This window comes from Cupressus sempervirens, chromosome 10 (genome assembly GCF_028749045.1).
Source record: "Cupressus sempervirens isolate cs-2001-9-10 chromosome 10, ASM2874904v1, whole genome shotgun sequence".
NCBI lineage: Eukaryota > Viridiplantae > Streptophyta > Pinopsida > Cupressales > Cupressaceae > Cupressus > Cupressus sempervirens.
The window spans coordinates 141,308,299-141,315,475 of record NC_143127.1 but is presented as its reverse complement, the minus strand read 5'-3'; positions in this window follow the sequence as shown (position 1 = coordinate 141,315,475).

Below are 7,177 nucleotides of genomic sequence, written 5' to 3'. Positions count from 1 at the left end.
ATGCTGATTGCAATTACCCGATTCACTTGCATTTGAATCCTTCTCTTCACATTCGAAAGAAAAATTATCTTGCTCTATGGACTCATTGTATTCATTACTACCTTGGTTTTCAGCACACTCATTATCATCAGAAGACATGACATGAAATCTATAATCATCATCTTCTATCTTCTCAATGAATCTTTCAATTTGTAAAAACCTTTGTAATCTTATAGGTGCTGGCCAATTGACTGAATCAGGCACTAGAACATCAAGGAAAACACTAGGTAGGGAAGATATTTTAGGTCTACAATGAAAAAGCATCTTACTGATTACTGATTTAAGCCGTAATAACATTGTTCAGCAATTAAAGCTTGAGTACTTCCTACCTCAATTCTTATAAGATTGACAATCCTTTTATAGACTAGTCTATTCAAAAAAGCAATTTTATTATTCATAGTTTCTAAACTCTCAGAATTTGGCAAACTAATCTCAAATTTGAGATCTGACTCCATTATAGAACAAAAATTCTACCTCTTCTTTCTAGTGTTGAAAATTACTTAATAGAGGGAACTTCTTTAAACACTTGACTTCCATGAAAAGAAACATGAAAATCAAAATACCTCAAGTGCTGATGCTGAACTTTGATTTATTGATTTGGCACAGGTGTGAGACTGAAAATCCTTTACACCAGTGATCAAACTTTTATAGAGCCGCCACCTCCTTTCGAGAGGATAAAGAGATCACTACTATGATTCACTTTTTACACTTCAATTCCTTATAATAGTAGATTGCAAACAACACTTTAAAACTTATCAAGAATTAAAATTTTCCTTTCCAAGATCTATCAATAGTTTATGATCTGCCCATACAACTAAAAGTCCTTCAAGATTTTGCAATGAAATCAACTAGGAACAAACTAGTACAGAGATTCAAGAGTCACCACTCACACTTTGTGAGAAATAAAACATAATTTGTCACTTGACAAATCTGAACCAAACTTTCAATGTAAGAGAAAATTGTAGATCGTTAATACATTGAAAAGAAAATACACTTTATAAATTATTTCTTGACTCTGAAACTTTTTCAAACGCACTTAGAAACTGAATTGATTGAAGATAGACTTATAATAGTCATAGAACACAATTTTCATCTAGTTTCACAACATACTATTGTTCATGAATAAAGCTCAACTGGGGAACATGAAACATCAGAAAGGAAATAAGAAACACCTCTTGCTATATATATACTATATCCAATCTATTTCATGCAAGAGATTTTGGTCCTTTCTAAATGCAACTCCCCAGTGGAGTCACCATCTTGTTGGTGTTTGAAAACACTGGAGTGTTTTCAATTATCCCAATGAGAATATAACACATCTAGGGGCAGCTAACTCCCATTTTCAATATGCTATTTTAGACACCGGGCCAACTATAAGGCATGACCCTTCTTCTTCTTCAGGCTTTGCAAAACCTAGGCAGGTGGACCTATAGATTCTTTATATGGTACCAGTTATCAAAGCATACACTGAATCTAATATGAAGTAGATAAAACCCTTACTTCTCCTGATAACTCATGAAATAACATCAATCTATAGTAGCTAAATGCAGATCTAGGAACCTCATAAGCTGAGTGAGGGTATTCTATTATAGCTCTTCAACATGAAAGGGGAAAAGTGTTTGATTATTGATGTTGAGTTTCAAAAAATCCTCAAATATACAGAAGTATAACAAGTGATCCTATAATTGATCAGTGCCTAATCCATTGAGCAATCCCATGAATTCAAAACATACATCTATGACATCAAGACATATCTCGTATACCCAAACATAAGATCTATCTAACCACCTTGTGACTCAGACATCAGTATTCATTCAAGTCTCATTCTCACAAAATATCCTTCTCAAATAACTAGTAACCTTGTTTAAACATATCAAGCATTTACTTGGCCCTTTGGTCCAACAAAAAATTACATCAAACATACAACTTGAAAGGGATGCAAATGGGTCTCAAATCTTTGTTCCAAAACCATATAAGACTTACAGATTGCTAAGATAGGAGACAAGAACCAGAACGAAACTAGCGAAATTGTTGCTCATATGTATTCATTTCCTTGAAACTATACATTCAGATGCATAAAATTAAAACATTAAACAACCTAACATCTTAGAACTATCTATATTATCTTTACACTTATTATTCATATGAGAGAAATATGCTGAAGAATGAAGGTGGAATCACAAATCTAGATCCAACAAAGTGGTCTCACAGAAGGACTGAAGATTTCCAACCCACAATGGTCTCCTAGTAACAAAAAATTGGAACCCTTACAGTGAAAGAAAGAATGAAAGATATAGGAAAAGATGAAATTCCTTGATCTGATATACAACTGACAGGTGTCCACTTGAAATTAAATCCTTTGGCAACTGAAAAACCTCTTTCTTCTTTCTTCCCATTTTGGTCTAATCTTGTTTCATCATTTTCTGTAACAAATTTGAAAAATATCCCTTTCTAAATGATGAAAACTGTGAGTCACCAAAATATCTTAACTACCTTATGAGAATGCTAGTGAAATTGGGTTTTTACTAAGGAAATGTGTTCAAATTTTTACCCATACTGCGTTTTCACTATAAGTTACTAATATTCAAGTCATTACCATGTTGGAAAACAATTTTGGAGTTCGATATCTAAATTTGGTTGAGAGTTGGAAATCTGGAAGAAAACCTCTTGTAGCATGAACACACTGTTTCCTGTGCAGAAACTAACTCCGGAATCACAAAGTTCATCTTTTTTTGATTCCAAGGATATATAATAAGGCATATTTTTGCTTCTAAAAACCCACTGAAAGTCTATTTGAAATTAGTCCCTCTGCTAGAAAAGTTTAGGTCTACAACTCATTAAGTTTTAAATCTTTGAAAAATTTAAATGTTCTAAAATTAAACTTTAGAAAATGCTCCCTTTGAATTTAAAATGCATTTGCACATAGCATATTTGAAAAACATTAAAACATTTTTCATTTTCAAACATTTAAAAGAAAAAAATTTCTTTATGCCTCTCCAAGCCTGCTGGGCACCACCCCACTGCCATGTGCCAGCCCTTAAATGGCTGCTTATTTGGACACAATGTCACATCATCATTGGGTGGGCCCGTTCCATGTGGCACATCCCCACTTCCTTGCATTTCTTAACTCATGAGCACCTTTGTTTTGTTGGAATGTGCTGATGGTAGGATCTTGCCACATGTCAACATCTGGTTAATCCCACTGCATCTGCTCTTGTGATGCCATGTCATTTCGACTTGCTTCATCCTCACCACATGGTGACCTTTCATTCACTACCCAACCACTACCTCAGCACGTTGACAAGCCTACCACATCATCTTTAGACCTGAGCCCTGCTACCACTTGGCAACTACTCGCATTCTTGCATTATTTAATGTTCATGCAACTTGATAATGCAAGAATGCACGTATCATCCGATGTGCCATATGGCATGATCTCTTTCAACCTCCATTTTGGGAGTCACATCATCATGGCATAGCTTTGATTAAAATTATGCGTGAGATCATGCTGAGGTTATCATACAGCTCGTTGCTTTCCCCGGGCCCCACATTGAAAGCTTGCGCTTCAAAAGCGCTCGTTCCTTAAGATGGTATACTCACTATGTGGAAGTGTATTTAAAAGGCTAGAAATTCTGCTTCTACATGAATATGGGATAATGTGTTTTGACCTTCTCACACAGCCCTGTGGATTCATCTCAAGTGACTCCCTCTGAATCAGCTGTGGATCTTCTTTTATGTTGCAGATTCCATTTGCTTATTTAGGCATCCTTACTCTCCTTGCTACAGCATGAAAGTTTCTTGTTTCTGCAAAAGAAGTGTCTTGCTTCTTTTCATGCTCGGTTTTCTTTTGAAAAATGTTGGCTCTTCCCTTCCATATACTTGATTCATCATTTCATTTTTTACAAATTTATCAAATGTTGTTACATCTTTCTGGTCACCCTCATCACTTTCATCCACATACACAAAAACTACTTCTAACCATCGGATCTCTTACATTCAAACATTGTGCTAATAATACCATATCATTACTTCTCAATGCCTATATCAAAAGAATGACAACAGAATCTACATTAGGTGATATTGTAGTCGATGAATAACTTGGCTAGCTTGGATTGTCCTCCAAAACTCTTTCATCGATTGGGCATTCATTTATATTACTGGCTTGCCTTTCAAGCATAGGCATTCCTTGCTCTTTCAAACATACCTTGCATTGACTACCATGACTTTTCTTTGGACTAGCATTATTTCCTCACGTGGGTTGCCTCCTTGTATTGTGTGTTTGTAGGTTTCTTTTTAAGTTCCAATCTCTTTCAAAACTCTACCTTTGACCAGCGTGTGGGGTGAGTTATTTCTTTGCATCTCTGTTCCTATTTGTGTTGCTTTTTCTTTAAAGACATCTCTGCAACATGTTGACTGTTCTTTAATAGACTGCATGTTCTTCTTTTAAAGTTGTCTTCATTGATGCAATCTCCTCTCTTTAATATGCATTGACCCCTTCTCTCTATCTGAATTGCCCTTTCTTTACACACAACCCATGCTCTGCCTTTATGCATTTTTACTCTTATTGACGTGTGGAGCTATGTTATTTTGTAGATGTGAGTTTGGATCTACTTTGGACATGATCTAATGTGATCATTTCAAATAGTTTTGTATTATATTAAAATGACCTATGCACTTTAGTTGTTTCCATATAGAATTAATACAACTATCACATCAGATGGGGATGATTTTTGGCTCCAATTCTTTTCAATGTATGCATTGGGCAACGAATGAGCTTTAAGAGGCACAGTCAAGGTTAGAAGGGAGAATGAATGTTTGCAATAAGATTTCATGATATCAATCTAATAGTTTTAAGACAATGCTGCTATTTTGTTCTCTATGCAAGATGTTATGCTCTTTTCAATATCAGTCTCCATTTGAAGCAATATCCTTCATGTTTAATCAAACTGGAGAAATCAATCGAACCCCATAGTGGGTCTGGCTAAAAAAAAATTCATTTCCAGACAACTGAGCCTTCAAACTGATCTGTTGATCACCTTTGAACTGATCTAAAATCAAGTTCAATCATTGAATCCTCAATTAAAACTTACTTTATCCCTTTTGTAATCTATCATTTTTTATGCTAGGAGGCCCTTTGACTGGCCTTAAAAGCTGACCTAAACAGATAATTGAGCTCTAAAAACTAACATGTTGAATGTTTGGTCTGCATACTTTCACCCTGTTAGATCTCATCTCATGAAGATTTCCTGATCAAAAGCTATTGACTGTCAAAGTGACCTCAGAATTACCTACACAAAAACATGTCAGAAAGCAATAAACTGGGTTTGGAATTGGCTTGGAAAATTGGGAAAGTAGGCACTTGAGGTTCTGAAAACTGGGACACTGGTACTTTACCATGAGGAAAGTATGATTCTATAGTTTTGGCTCATGAAGAATCACGAGGTAAATTTGGAAAGGGCGCAAAGTGAACTACCTGGATTTGCAAGACATAGGACATAAGTCAAATATCATTTTTCATGAATGGAATGACCCTAGAAAAGTGTGCAAATGGATTCATCATGACTTGCAAGATGGCACACTTAAAGTATTTTTAGAGTACAACAGAGTGGTACAATCCATTCAAACTTACCAATCATGAGTTTCAAGATATAACATCACGAATAGGGGTACCAAACAGTCTGCACTTTAAGATACCAATAAAAAGATAAAAATTCCATTTGGAATCACGTTTGAAAACATATCAAACAGATTCATCATAAGCTGAAACTTGAAACATAACAAGTCTCTAATGTCTACAATTCAACGCAAAAAGAATTTTAGCATTTGGTCAACTGGTAAAAAGTTATAACATGTCAAATAGGGCTTCCTAGAAATGTGTGCAATTTGCAAATGTTTGAAAATAGTAAACTACCAACTTTGAGGGATTCAAAACATATTCAAACGGACTCAAAACAACTCAAAATCTGAAAAAAAGGTTCTTAGGTATGGACACTAGATGCTCCCAAAGTGGCGAGTCATAAAACATTTGTAGGTGTAAGTTATTCGATGGTAAACAAAGCCTCCTATCACTATTTGACACTTGGGGTAAAATTGTAGATTTTGGCAATTGCTCGAAACAAGACTTCACGGGAAGGCTCAAAATGATAAATTAACTTCATGGAACATGCAAATGCACTAAGTGAAAGGTTCTAGAAGCATTAAACACCTCTTAGGCCTCAAAGGCACAGCTGGGTACATGCTCATCAAAAGCGATTATAGGCCTGATTTTCTCAAAAGTTTCAAAATATGACTAAAAATGAAGCAAGAATTTTTTAGTCCCAACACCTTGAATAGAGTTCAGTTGAAGAAATATTCAAACAAGACACCTTATTAGCTATGGTATGGCTACAAACCTAATGTAAGTTACTTGAAGGTATTTGACAACAAATGTTACATATTGAAAGAATCTAGAAAAGGAAAATTTAATGTAAAAGGTGATGAAGACATATTTCTAGGATACTCCTGCAAAAGTAAAGCATATAGATGTTTGAATTTATCTACTCACAAAATTATGTAAAGTACACATGTCAGAATTGATGAATATGTAGAAAAAGAGTGAAGAAGAAAGCAACAAGGAACCTAAAGACTACAAAAGATTTTGGTAGTATGAACCTCATACCCTTGTTAATCTATCTAAAAGAAAAGATGCTTCAACTCCTGAGTCCCCAAAAACTCCAATAGCTATTGAGTTGTAGGAAATGTGACCTATGTTGCAAGGACTCAAGTCATACTCAAAGGCTACCAAGCTAGTTCAAAATGAGCTTGATGGACTCAATTCATAGACAAAAGGAACCAAGCTTGAAACAAAAATTCAAGAAGAAGATACTGGAACTTATTCAAAGACCAAGGAGAATGTATTAGCATGATATTTTAGAAGACATCATGCACCTAATTAGATCATTGGACACAAATTAGAAGGAATACATTACAAACATATTCACCAAGCCATTACCTAAGGATGCATTTTTGTATCTAAGGGGCAAGCTAGGGATCATTCCCCTATCAAAAATTCACTAAATGAAGTTTAGTGAATGTATCAACTAGAACCTATTGAAGATCATTTAGTTGATGCATAATTTCCAAGGGCATATTGTAGATG